Raw genomic sequence first — 14,569 nt, 5'->3', positions numbered from 1 at the left:
ATTCCCACCTGTTTTATATTCTGTGAATAAGTACTCCCTATTTTCTCAGTCTCACCATTCTCTCTGCCTTTACATTAAATTCTTCGTTTCTGTCGATCACACTTACGGTTTATCCCTCTTCGTCATTTATCCTAACCGAAATCCCATTGTTCCCATGATATTACAGTATATTATTCTTGTTGCTTTCAAGCTATCTCAGTTAGCTCTGGGAGAGAAATATGAATTTCGACGGGGTTAATGGAGACAAACTCCGTCAAGAAAAATACTACAAAAAATCGTCTGAAGGCTGCAAGAATAAAATAAAAATTGCGTGCTCCATCTGATGGGATTAATTGCACCTCTTCTAATTCGTGTTTTCATCTTTTCTCAACTAATACCCACTTTCTTACCCTCTTCCCTCCCTCTTCCTTTACATCAAAATCTTGCCTCCTCCTCACGTCTCCTTTGCTCTTAGCCTCCACTCAGACCTCATTACCCTCAACTGCCAACCCACCTCGTCCTCTCTCCTCCCCTCTCTCTTCCACGTATAATATCCTGCCTCTCCACTCGTTCCACCTAAAGCCTTACTGGTATATCCTCTTTTACATCCTTTCATTTCACATTATTCCTTCCCTTGTTACGCCTCCTCCCACCTATGGTAGAGGAGGCATTAAGTGATTGGTCTGTTCGTGGATGCGTGGGTGCGTGAGTGCTTCTGTAAAACTTTTCTGAGCGCGATATCTCCTGAACTCCTTGACGGATTTCGACCAAACTTTTGCTAGTGATAAAGTATGAAGGGACGATGAGCCGATTAGGTCAGCAAGGTCAAGGGGTCAGAGGTCAAGGTCATACGGATGTGGGAGCGATACCTCCCGAATCCCACAACGGATTTCGACCAAACTTTTGCCAGTGATACAATATGAAAAGACGATAAACCGATCAGGTCAGCAAGGTCAAACGGTCAGAAGTCAAGGTCATATGGGAGTGGGCGCAATATCTCCTTAACATCTCGACTTATTTCGAACTCTTGTCAGTGATTCAATATGGAAGGATGATGAACAGGCCAGCAAGGTCAAGGGATCAAAGGCCAAGGCCGTATGGGGTCGACTTAGTTTATCTTTAGACTCATATCAACCTACAATGAACCCTGTCATGGAGGTTGCATGGCGAGTCCGTGTGCAAGGCTTCGAGGACGAATACAGAGAGACGCTTTGCTTCGACAGCTCGGGGCCCAAGTTCTCGGCGTTTCATTTTAATAGATTTTACTTTCAAACGTTTTAGTACTTCTTTTTCATGACCTTCCCCGTATATTAGCGACGCCGCAGATCGAGTCGGTTTTTGGGCATGTTATGCGTGTGTGTGTGTGTGTGTGTGTGTGTGTGTGTGTGTGTGTGTGTGTAATATTCATCTTTTTAAAATTCGTCCTTTTTCGTTCCATGTGTATCTACATTATTCTCTCTCTCTCTCTCTCTCTCTCTCTCTCTCTCTCTCTCTCTCTCTCTCTCTCTCTCTCTCTCTCTCTCTCTCTCTCTCTCTCTCTCTCTCTCTCTCTCTCTCTCTCTCTCTCTCTCTCATTTCACCTCTGCTTTTGCTTTCTCGCCTCATTATCAAGGAACAGAGATATGCATCGCCACGCACATTACTCTCTCTCTCTCTCTCTCTCTCTCTCTCTCTCTCTCTCTCTCTTTGCACTTTAGCCTCCATCACTCACCCACACCCCCTCTGTAATTTTTCTCTTTCCCCTTTCTCTCTCCATTTTTATCAATTAGTCTCTCTATTCTTTTTTCTCTTTCGTTTTCTTTCCCCTTCCCACTCTCCACTCTCATGCGTTCTCTTTTTCTCTTTTTCCCTTTATTGCTATTCGACTTCGCTCTCATAAATTCTCTTTTACCGATTCTGTGTTTCTCTTCATCCTCCACCCCTCTCTCTCTCTCTCTCTCTCTCTCTCTCTCTCTCTCTCTCTCTCTCTCTCTCTACCTACCTACCTACCTGTCTAACTACATATCCATCTGTGTCGGTCTATTTATCCATCCTTCTATCTATCAGTCTATCTATGTATCTATCTATGCCTCTGTCTGTCCATCTGTCCGTCTGTCTGTCAATCTGTCTATCTATCTCTCCTGTTTCCCTCTCATTTTTGCGATTCTTTCCCTCCAAACATTTCTTTTTTCGTTCAGATACCGAACATGTTGTCCACAACTTGTCCTCATGTTTCTCTCTCTCTCTCTCTCTCTCTCTCTCTCTCTCTCTCTCTCAGCAACGGCGGGAGAAGCCTGCTCATTTGTCTTAAACCTAATCTCGCGTCCTAATAACTTCAAATCTGCAGTTTTATTGTGGGTGGATTAAAATGAAAGAGAGAGAGAGAGAGAGAGAGGGGGGGGAGGGAGGGAGGGACGAGGGACGAGTGTGTGAGGTAGGAAGGGAGAGAGGCGAGAGAGAGAAAGAAAAACAGGAATGAAGAGGTGTGTGTGTGTGTGTGTGTGTGTTGTGGCGTGGCTTTTGTGCGGAATTTGTATGTGTGTGTGTGTGTGTGTGAGAGAGAGAGAGAGAGAGAGAGAGAGAGAGAGAGAGAGAGAGAGAGAGAGAGAGAGAGAGAGAGAGCCTTGGCTGGAGATTATCTTAACGAGAAGTAATGTGGGAGAAGAAAAAAATTAAGGAAATAATGAGAAGGAGAAGTAACAGAACGAGGAGAGCATTGAAAGCAAGGAGGAGAGAAAAAGTGTGAGAATGGAGGACGAAAGAAGACAAAGAGGAGGAAATGAAATGAAAGGCAGAGGGGATGAAAATATGGATGTGAATAAAGGATGCATTTTAAAAGATAGAGGATTTGAAGTACAGAATATGCAGGGGTGGGGAAGACTAGAGAGAGAGAGAGAGAGAGAGAGAGATGAGTATGCGAAAAAAAGGAAGAAAGATAAACAATAAGAAAGAACATTCAGATTGTGGAATACCAGCGCTTCTTCTAACTTGTCTAAGAGTCGAATATTTGCCTCTACCTTGTGACCTTGACTTCCTAGTGATTGCCTTCAAATCCCTTCATCTTTGCCTTACCTTGACCCTTACCGCAATGTTTTATCTACATCAGGACGAATTTTTTACGTTGAGCTCTGCTTGTAACCTTGATTTTTTACCTTCCTCCGTCTCCGTTATATTGCCTGACTTCATTATCGAATTTCTTTATTCTTGCCTTAGCCCGAACCCTTCTACAAAGATTACCTAAATCAGATACAAGCATTTTTATTTCACCTTGCCATGTGACCTTGACCTTTGATCTATACTTTAAAAAAAAACTATACTTTTAAAAAATCCATGGCTGTGACCCTACAGACAGATAGATACACAGATAGACAGATACACGGATAAAAAGATATACAGATACTTTGATGAATAGACATGAAGATGGAGATAGATAAAGAGAGAGATTGACAGAAAAATGGATAGAACGACAGATTCATAGGTAGATAGATACACAGGTACACTGATAAAGACAGACCACAGATAGATAACGTAGTAGATAGATAGACAGAAATAGATAGATACATACAAGTATATACATAGAAACAGACAGACAGACAGGCAGATATAAATACGCACACACACACACACACACACACACACACACACCGTAGTGTGTGTGTGTGTGTGTACGTCTGTACGTCCGTGCAGCGCGACTTTGTATGTGAAATGTTGTATGAGAGATAGAGAGAAAGAAGGGGGGGTGGGGGCTCCAAGGAACTGTTTGTGCAAGATAGCGCTGCTCCCGCCCTGAGACATTGGGGGAAGGAGAATTAAAAGTGAAAGGAGATGAGGGGGAGAAAAGAAATAGTATCTGAGGCTAAACATTCCCTCCTTTTAATTTATGTTTGCTTCGCTTTCCCCTTCATTGTTTTCAGTGTCTCGTAACACACTCAGTCAGAAGATGTCATTAACACCGTATTCATGCAACCATAGGAAAACTTTATTCATTTCTGGAAGCAGCTCTGATTGTGAAGCGAATAACAAGGGTCGTATTTTAACCTCCCCTGATTCTGAAGTTTCTCTGAAGCTTTTGTAAGCCTTTAAATACAGTCTATATGGCATAACTTAGTACTTAGTTAATTAATGACCTAATTCACGGACATAATTCTAAGTTTACAGTGAGATGCTTTCTAGGGCCAACCTTGTACAGGCGTTGGACATGCAGCCAAACTACACGCAAATACATTCAGTGGCTTTTGTTTTGGTGTCACTCGACGATGTTCACGAAAGGAGGACGTTTACTCTGTGTGTGTGTGTGTGTGTGTGTGTGTGTGTGTGTGTGTGTGTGTGTGTGTGTGTGTGTGTGCGTGTGTATGTATTCTCTCATTCACACACATCCTCCTTTTCCACCTTTGACATTTCTCCTTCCGCCATTTTGCCCTCTGACGTTCTCTCTCTCTCTCTCTCTCTCTCTCTCTCTCTCTCTCTCTCTCTCTCTCTCTCCCTCCCTCTTCCACCGCTTCCACATTCTTCTCCTCTTTTTCCTCGTCCTTTGTGGTTTTTTGGACTGCGTATCTTCTGTGTCTTTTTCCCCTTGTTTTCGTTTCCTTTTCTGAGCGGCATTGTCTTTTTCAGGTTTAATATTTCCGTCTTCTTGTCTTCTTCGTACTCCTTTTTTCACTCCTTCCATATTTTCTTCTCTTCCCCCACATTCTCCTAATTCTCCTCCTCTTCTTTCCTTTGTTTCCCCTTTTCTGCTTCTGTCCGTCCTTCTTCCTGCATTTCTCCACATTTCCTTTCATCCTTCTACTTCTGTTCTCATTCTTTTACCTTCTTCTTCATCTCTTTCTCTCCTCATTCTCCCTCCTCCTTTTCTTCCTCCTCCTCTCTTTTTCCTTCTTTTACTCTTCTCCTCGTATTTCATCATTCTTTTTCTATATCTTTCTTCCTCCCTTCTTTCTACATCTTCCTCATTTCTGCTCCTGCTGTTCCTTCCTTTTGCTTTATTTCCTTCACTTTTCTTAATTTCACTTCCTTTTCCTCCTTCCCCTCCATCGTATTCTCCTCCTCCTCCTCCTTCTCCTCCTCCTCCTCCTCCTCCTCCTCCTCCTCCTCCTCCTCCCTCTCCTCGGTCTTCTAGCATCGTATATCCAACTTTTCTCTGACTTTCTACGAATGTCCACATTCTCTACGTACATTGTATTCTGTCTGTCTGTCTGTCTGTCTGTCTGTCTGTCTGTCTCTCTCTCTCACTTCCCTTTCCTAATTCTTCGCCTCTTCCTCGTCCTCCTCCGCCGCTTTCCCATTCTCTTGTCCCTCATTCTCTTTGCGGATTTCCTTGAATTTTTTGTATTCTCACATTCCCTCCTTTGTCCTTCCCTCTTCCTTTCTTCTTTTTCCCTTTGGGCTTCTTATTTCACATTCTTTCTTTCTACAGGCCTCTCCATTTTGTTTGTCTTCCTGCTTTTTCTCTTTTATTTTTTCACCATCATCACCATACCTGCATTGTCTCGCGTGTACCCTCCTTCCTTCCTTCCCTTCTTCCTGCTTTGCTTTTCCTCCCTCCTGTCTCTATTTGGCAATTTTCAGTTCCGTGTTTCTCTTTCCAATTTCCCTTCTCTGAGTTTTTTCTTTTCATTTATTTCTCATGTAACCTTTCCACTTTATTTCCACTTCTCCTTTCCATTTTCACATTTCATTTTTTTCCTAATTTTTTTTATACCTGTTTTTATTTTCACCTTTCGTTTTATCTTCTTTCAGTTATGCCTGCAACGCCAATTCTATCCCTTCTTAGAGTTCATATGGATTCTTTCAGTACTTGCTTAATTATTTCTTCATTTTGCATTCAGATTTGTCACAGTTCTCTTTCCATTTACTGTATATTTTCTTCTTTTCAGTTTCTCTCTCTCTTTTTTTACCATACCTACATTCAGTTTTTTTCATTTACATCATCATCCAGTTTAGCTTCAATATCTGTCCCTTTTTTTCTTCATTTTTTTTTTTTTCGCGTTCTTTCCTCATTTTACCTACTATGTTTCTGACTTTACTTCCTTCCTTTTTCTTTTTTTATTTCCTCTCATCGCCATACTTCATTTCTGTCTTCTTCATATTCTTTCTTTATTTTGTATTTTTCAGTTCTTTTCAATCTGTCTTCCCCTCAGCCTTTTATTTTACTACCATTCACCATGTACAGAATACATTAAAATTTTCTTTTCACGTTCTGCTCCTTCCTTTTTTTATATTTTCTTTTTTTCTCTCATTCTTCCATTCAATGATTCCTTTTTCCATATTAATTTTTTCTCTAGTTCCTTCTTTTCGTATCTCGTTTACTTTCCAACTTCTTAATGCCTCTGCTTCCTCTCACTCTTTTTGCTTTTTTACACTTCCTTCTTTGTTTGGACTTTCTTCGCTAATCCTTTTTCATATTGGCTATTATTTCTTCTGCTTTTGCTTCCCCTTTTTCACACCATTTCCACATTACCATTTTTTCTCTCATCCCTTTTCCTTTTATTTATATATCACTTTCTTGTTGATTTTCCATTGTCGTTTAGTTACCCACGTTCAGGTATGCGATTTGCCTCTCCCTTCCCCCTTTCCTCCTCTCTTCTTTACTTCCATGTTCTTCCCCCTCCGTTGTTCTTTTATTTCGTTCTATTTTCCTTGTTTCCTTCACATCTTTCCATTGTTATAGGCGTATCACTTTAGTCTCTTTATATTTATTTTTATTGCTTCTTCCTCACTCCTCTGTATTTTCCCACTATTCTGTTTTGCAGTTCTCCTTCCACTGTCTATTTTCTTTCTTTGCATTTTTTCCTGTTTTTCAGTGATTTATCAGGTGGTCTTTCTCACCCTTTTCCTTTCATTTGTTAAGTTCTACATTCTTTCCTCTTACAGTCCTCAGTCCTTTTTCTCTTTTTCTTTTTTTTTCATGAACTGAGTGCCTATAGGAATAATACTCTATCTTACCTTTCTCCTTCCCATTCGCTTCACATTTCTGTAGTTTGTGGGTCTTAATTTTCTCGTATTCATTATTTTCACCCCTGCTTTGTTAATTGGCTTATCATCTAATTACAAATTATTCATTACCTTTCCAATTTTTCATTCCTTTCTTTTTTTGTGTTCTTTAGAGCAACATTATTCCCTTGTACGAGTTTCGCAATATTTTTTTTTGTCCATTTTTCCCTTCATTTCACATTAATTTCCCTTTAATTATTTCCCTTTGCTCTCTTTCTTAACTCTTTTCTATATCGCTTCTTTCTTTGCACTCATTATTTCGCAGTCATCCCTTGCGCTATTCCTTTTATTTACATTTTTCCAGTATTAAGTTTCGCTTCGCCATTCATATATGTATTTCTCTCTTTTTCTTGCTTTCTTCCTGCTTTCTTTGGCTTGGCCTTGTTATTCAACCAACACTTTATTTCTTTTATTCCAATTATCTGTCTCTCTCATACTTAGTTCTTTCATTTTCCTTTCATATTCCCCCTCGTTTTCCAGTACTCTCAATTTATTCATATTGCTTCACTTCGTTTATTCTAATTCATCAACCCCTTTTTTCTTCCTCTCTTTCATTCTCCTGTTTACCCTTCTGGTCTTCCTTTCTGAACGTCTTAGTTTTCGTCCCTTCCTTTCCTATATTCCTACTTGTCATCCCAATCTTTCTTCTTTATGCACTTGCCATCCCTGCCTCCCTTTCTTTCTTAATTTGCTACTTGTCATCCCTTTCTTCCTTCGCTCCTGTCTTCTGTTCTCAGTTGTCAACACTCCCATCCTTCCTTTCTTATATTATTAATTGCCTTCTTTCCTGATATTCTTACCTGTCATGTATGAGAGTGCTAGAGCTACAGTGCGTGTGGACAGTGAACTGAGTGAATTTATTTGAAGGTTGGATTGAAACATGGACGTGTCATATCTCCATGGTTATTCAGTCTGTATACGATGGGGTTATAAAAGAGATGCAAGGTAGGGCAGTGGATGTTGGAGCGGCCTTAATGAGAGAGGACAGTGTGTGGACACTCTCTGTACTGTTGTTTGCAGATGATACTGTGTTGTTAAGGAAGACGAAGGGGGAGCTTCAGGGCTTGGTGAATGAGTTTGGCAGAATGTGCAAGAAAAGGACTCTAAAGGTGAATGTAGGGAAGGGTAAAATTATGGTCTTCGAGAGAAATGAAGTCACTGAATGTACAGTGAGATTGGATGAGGAGGAAATGGAAAATGTGAGTGCGTTAAAGTACCTGGGTAGTGTGGTGAGTAAGGATAAAAGTTTAAAGAGTGAAGTGCTTGAAAGGGTACAGCAAGGAAGATAGGTTGCTGGTTCTTTGAAAGCAGGGATAAGAAACTGGGAAGTGAGAATGGAAGTGAAAAAGTTACTGCATGACAGTATTGTGATACTAACTGTAACGTATGGAAGTGAAGCTTGGACCTTGTTGGTTGGACACGAGACAAGAGTGAGAGCAGTGGAAGAGAGTTATTTGAGAGGAGCCTGTGGAGTCACATGGAGAGACTGACTGACAAATGAGGAAGTGAAGGAGCGTAGTGGTGTGGATGTGGATGTGATGGGAAGCGTTAGGAGAAACATATTGAGGTGGTTTGGCCATGTGGAGAGGATGGAGAGCGAGAGCCTGACGAGGTGAGTGTATGTGAGTGAGGTAGAGGGGGGGGGGAGAGGGAGGGGGAGGCCAAGGATGAGATGGAGGGATGCTGTGGAGAGGTATATGAGAGAAGGGGATGTGAGCTGGGAGCGGGGCAGTGAAATGACGGGGGACAGGGCGACATGGAGGTGATTTGTTTGTGGTCACCTCTTACGGGATTAAGGCGTCTGGCAGGAAATAGATAGATATTTCTTCTTTCTTCCATTTTTTCATTCTTTGTCTCTCTTTTCTTCCTTTCTTATAGATTTTTTAGCTCTCATCCTCCTTCTTTCGCTTTTCTTCGTTCCTTCTTCATTACTTTTATTGCAGAGCCTCGCGTCAACATTCTTTCTGCTCGCATTTCTCGTTCCACCTCTACTCCTGCATTCTGTTCTTTTGCTTTCCCTTTTTTTTCTGGACTTCTCCTCCTCTCACTTTCGTCTCTTTCTTTATTGCCTATTATTCTGATTCTCTCTCTCTCTCTCTCTCTCTCTCTCCCCCCCCCCTTTAATCCCCTCTCCCAAAACAAATCACTTCCTTCTACCAAAAGTTCTCTCTCTCTCTCTCTCTCTCTCTCTCTCTCTCTCTCTCTCTCTCTCTCCCCCTTTAATCCCCTCTCCCAGAACAAATCACTTCCTTCTACCAAAAGTTCTCTCTCTCTCTGTCTTCCCTGTCTTCTTTTATCTATTCGTTCGTTCGTTGTTACAGCTTCTTTCTTATTTTTTTTCCTAGCTCTTTCTTTCGCATTCCTATCACACATCCGCCTGATAACCAATTCCTTCCTTCCTTTCTGCCTGCCTTCCATCCTTTCTTCCTTCCTACCTACCTTCCTCCCTCCTTCCCTCCCTCCCTCCCTCCCTTCTGCCTGCCTTCCATCCTTTCTTCCTTCCTACCTTCCTTCCTTCCTTCCTCCCTCCCTCCCTCTCTCCCTCCCTCCCTCCCTCCCATCACTCATTCTCACTCCTTTGTTTCTGAATTTTTTCCCTCTATCCATTTCTCCTTCAGATCCTTCCCTCCTTCATTCTGAGCCCTCTGTTCCTCCATTTTTCCTATCCAGTATTCTTTCGACTTCCTCCCTCCTTCACTTAGCAATTCCTTCCCAGTCCCTTCCTTGGTCTTTCCTTCCTTTCTTCTTTCTTCTCATACTCTGTTTCCTTCTGACAAAATAATAATTACCTTTCCTCCTTTTGTACACCCTTCTTTCCTCACACTCCTTCCTTTCTTTCTTCCATTTATTCCCCAACGATCTGTCCTTCAACACACATTTTTATTTTCCATCAACCCTACCTTTCCACAGACTTTTTTCCTCCTTTTTCCCTCGCATTTCGCTTACATCCCTGATTTCTTCGTTTTCCTTTTCTTGTTTCGCCTCTGCTCTCCCTTCCTTCCCTCCCCTTTCCTCCCAGCAGACTTTTTCTCTTCTTCCTTCTTTTCTTTCCAATATCCTTGGTTTTTTCTTTCCTCCTGCCTGCCTCCCTTCCCTTCTTCTTCTTCTTCTTCTCTCTCTCTCTCTCTCTCTCTCTCTCTCTCTCATTGCCTCGTTCTTCCTTGCTTTTTACCCCACCACTTCATCAAATAAATTCGGATAAAATCTGTTATAGTTGATCTTTGCATTTGACCTTGGGTTTTGGACTGATAATCTCAAAAAAATAAATAAATAGATAAAATAAAAAAATACGTAGGCCCCTTGGTTGATCCTCAGTCCTTTCCCCAAGTTTGGTCCAAATTAAATCAAAGGAGTTTTTATTTTCTTGTTCACTCGAAGGGGGACTTGTTGAACTATGACCTTACCATCTGACCTTGACCTTTAATCACTAGCTTCAAACCTTTCTGAATTAGATACAAATGCTTGGGGTTACCTTGGTGTGTAAAACTTTGGTCTGTCCCTGTGACCTTTGATTCACTGTTAAAAAAAAATAAATGTTGGCCCCATGGCTATCCTTTCACACTTCCGCAAAACTTGGTTAATACTGGAGAAAAACTGACATTTTGTTCACACGCACGCACACACACACACACACACACACACACACACACACACACACACACACACACACACACACACACACACACACACACACACACACACACACACACACACACACACACCGAGCAAAACAACACCTGCTCTCGCTTCGCCGGCGCGGGTGTAATACTGCCAGCGTTAATATATCCAGTCGAAAAGAATTTAACTTTACCATGAAAAACACCAGATACTGTCACCTACAACTGGCCCAGTAGATTTAAATAAAAGAGAATAAAATGCTGATAGAATCCTACATACCTGTTTCATGCCTGTCTGCCTGTCTGTGTACCACATTCATTTTTACTGTTGCTTTCCTTTTTACTCTCCTCCGATCTAGACTATATTTTCCTTTGTGCTTTAGTTATTCATACACTTTTCTTTCCTGCATCTCGTTTTATTCCATTTATTTCCCTCTCAAAAACTCTCTGTTTAGTTTTTTCGATTATTTCTTTTCTCCTCTAGTCTCTCTCTCAAAGGTATTACTCCGGCTGTTGTTCACTTTATGGCTTGTTTTTATCTTTATGTTTGTGTTTCTCATTCCTTGAATTAACTTATCTATTTTTTTTTTTTCAAGTAAATGTATGCTTTCAGACACCTACTGTACAAGATTCGAGCCACGTTTTCTCTCTCTCTCTCTCTCTCTCTCACACACACACACACACACACACACACACACACACACACACACACACACACACACACACACACATTTCAAACACAAACAGAGAGCTCCCAGACGAACAAACTTGGAGTACGTACCCTGTGTGAGTATTAGCCAGAGGGAAGTACTCCAGGGCTGCGCTTGACATCGGGTTTTCTGCCAAGTACAGCTCATTTTTAGTGTTAAGGTCTTTCACTGGTAAAAAAGAAATTGTGTGCTGTTAGCCTAAATATCATTACACCCGCGCATTTGGTAATACAGTGGATATAATGCATCGCTCGGCTCTGTGTGTTTGTTCCTTTGACTGTCTCTTAGTACGTGAACAAAGTCGGGTCACTTTGTTTTGCGGTAATTCGTCTGAAGCCAGAAAGTCAAGAGTAAGGGAAAGGTAGGAATGGTATATTTTCATCCTGGAAAAAAAAAAAAAAAAACGGTCAAACAAGGTCAAATGTGAAACGGTGCGATTCAATTTTGATTCGACTATGACCAAATTTTGTGGATGGAATTGGGGTCATAAAAAAATTAAGTGATTAGATTATAAGAACAACAAGCAAAGGTCTAGGTGGCAGGGTAAGTTTTTATCAGTATCAATAAGTTTTTCTCTGATCTTAACCAAACGTGGTGGAAAGATTGAGGTTTAAGCCAGGATGAATTAATACAGTTTTATGAGCAATCGATCCAAAGCCAAGGTCACAAGACAATGTTAGATAGAGGCCTCCTAGACAGACTGTAAAGTGCAGGTGATGCATGTACTAAGTGCTCGTTTCTCTCTTGGATACACAGTCAGTGACAGAATTTCCGCTAATACATTCACCTTCTCTACTTCTTATTTTTCTCTGCTGGATAATAATTCGAAGTTGGGAGGGGGTTGGAATGTTCCTGTGCCTAGAGATGATTATCTGTGTTATGATGGCTCAGGGAGGAACGTGCCAGATATGCCGTAAGTATGAGGGAGACACTATGCAAGTAGACACGCTACTGTTACTGACCACATTCGTGCCCCCCCCCACCCCCCCACCCCCCAAAAAAAGTACTCGAACTAATCGGGGGGTATGGCCAATTTCTGAATGAGTCATGGAGCTTTTGTCAAGTAGGCATGGCTAGTGTATCAGGTTGCTTGATGCAGTTGCAGACATATATGTTTGTTCACTTTTCATGATAGAGAAGAGAACGGAACGGTGAGTAATGATATTTGAAATCATGTGGTGTAATAACAGAAGTACGTAATTCTTTTCAAAATATGTGTTTCAAATTGCTCGAATAAACAGTGTAGCAATTTTTTTTCATTTTTTTAGCACAGTTGTCGTAGTAAGTAACGGTGCAGTCTGGGTATGTTGGGTCTCTGAATTAGGACTGTGACTTTCATAATTTTGGAATGGTTGGAGGAGGTGGCAGTGTAGTTAGAGAAACGATGTGCTGTCTGGAGGAAAGGAAATGTGATCCTAGACTAGGGAAGGGAATAGTCCGATGATTTGAATGTCGGTAAAATTAAATTCATTGACCTTTCACAAGACCTACTAATATGCCATTAAAAAAAACACACACAATATTGTTACACCAGTCCTAAATGACACATCCCTAGCGTGTACTTAGTATGGAGGGGGATGTCAGCACCATAAAGTTGATATGTAAAGATGTATGATACGTAAGGGACTGCTGGGCCTCAGCAAACGAATTATCAAGTCTGTCCAGAATCGGAAACATAAACAAAAATGATATACCGAGACAGGAAGCAACTGCGATACCTTCGAAACCCCTTGATGTATTGTTTGGAACCCAACAAACTACTCGTATACCTGATTTGTTCTCAGCTGACAGAAAACTGCCATCTTTCCATATCGAGTGCTGATCTGTTACAATAGATGAATTGTGAGATATGATGCTAGCTGTGAAGAAATGCTCAGGGAATGACACATGGATATAGTATTAACATAATAAAGAACAAGCAGTGTCTGTTGGAGGACGCAGATATCTGCTAGCATGATATGACTAGTTAAAATCAAATTATTATACCTGGGGCTTTTATAACTGCTTAATAAAAGGTGCAACGACAATATTATCCGTTGCCGTAAATCTTTTAATACTGTATATCCATAGGACGTAGAGTTTATTCTCAAGATTCTTAGCTTCATCTCGAAGCTATCAGTGTATCCACAGTATCTACAGCCAGACACATTAAATCTGGCAGGGATGACCTCAGACGAATTCCTCCACTTACACCCCACTTACTCATATACTTGTACGTCCCTATCTCATCCTTTCATCTCATCCCCGGTCTTAACCTTCTCCTTCCCCGTCCACCTCACTCACGAAATGTTCAAGTCAATCTCTTATACCCCCTTCCCTTCACATGGCCAAGGGGGGCGCGGTAGCACAGTGGTAGCGCGCCGGACTTGTAATCGGGGGATTGCGAGTTCGAGCCTCGCCCGGACTGCCGAGCCGGGAGTGGTAGCTCGCTCCTGTAGCCCTAGCGGGGCTATATAGTCCAATACAGGGCTTAACTCGGGGAACTCCATTTCTCCCATTTTTTCACATGGCCAAACCATCTCAGTACAATACCTCTCGTAATGCTTTCCAGAACATCCAAATTAACACAACTACTCTCATTCACTTACTCATTATAGTCTGTCATTCTCTCCATGTAGCTCCAAATTCTCCTCTCAGATACTCATTTTTACTCCTTTCACGCTAGTCTTGTGTCCAGATAAGATGCCATTTTTATTCATTTAATTATTTACATATTGATTTTTATATTTTTTCTTCTTAGCATGACCTAAAGGGCAATTTTCATACACTCTTTCGTTGTCATGAAATATAAGGCTTGGACCGTTCATATATATTTTTGCCGAGAATACAACCCTTCTGTTCATCTTTCTGCTTGGTTGTTTTTGTAGTTACTTAATTACACGAAATTTTATAGGTCTGTCTATCTGTGCATGTCCGTTTATCTGTCTGGGTGGCTGTTATCAGTCTCAGATTGCATGGGTCTTTTTGTTTAACCTCTCTCTCTCTCTCTCAACAGTGCTGACGTAGCTCGGGAGAGATATGCTGATCTCTCTCTCTCTCTCTCTCTCTCTCTCTCTCTCTCTCTCTCAACAGTGCTGACGTAGCTCGGGAGAGATATGCTGATATTGATGCAATACAAGGAGTTTATATATAAGGTATGAGTTTCTTCTGCATTAAATCTTAGGAATACCATCTTCAGAACACGCTGTCGAGTTCTAAGACTCACATGGAGAGAGAGAGAAAGAGAGAGAGAGAGAGAGAGAGAGAGAGAGAGAGAGAGAGAGAGAGAGAGAGAGAGAGAGAGAGAGAGAG

At 41.3% G+C, this 14,569-nt stretch overlaps 1 non-coding gene across 1 annotated transcript; it reads left to right on the top strand.

Moving 5' to 3' along the window:
* Positions 1 to 13,613: 13,613 nt before the first annotated feature.
* TRNAT-UGU (transfer RNA threonine (anticodon UGU)) lies at positions 13,614 to 13,688 on the top strand. Its single transcript has one exon. It is a non-coding gene; the product is annotated as a tRNA-Thr (tRNA).
* Positions 13,689 to 14,569: the final 881 nt, after the last annotated feature.

The sequence above is a fragment of the Coenobita brevimanus genome, chromosome 46 (genome assembly GCF_032717465.1).
Source record: "Coenobita brevimanus isolate Jiangsu-jjx chromosome 46, ASM3271746v2, whole genome shotgun sequence".
Lineage (NCBI taxonomy): Eukaryota > Metazoa > Arthropoda > Malacostraca > Decapoda > Coenobitidae > Coenobita > Coenobita brevimanus.
The sequence above is the reverse complement of the archived record's forward strand: the minus strand, read 5'-3'. Positions and strand labels throughout refer to the sequence as shown.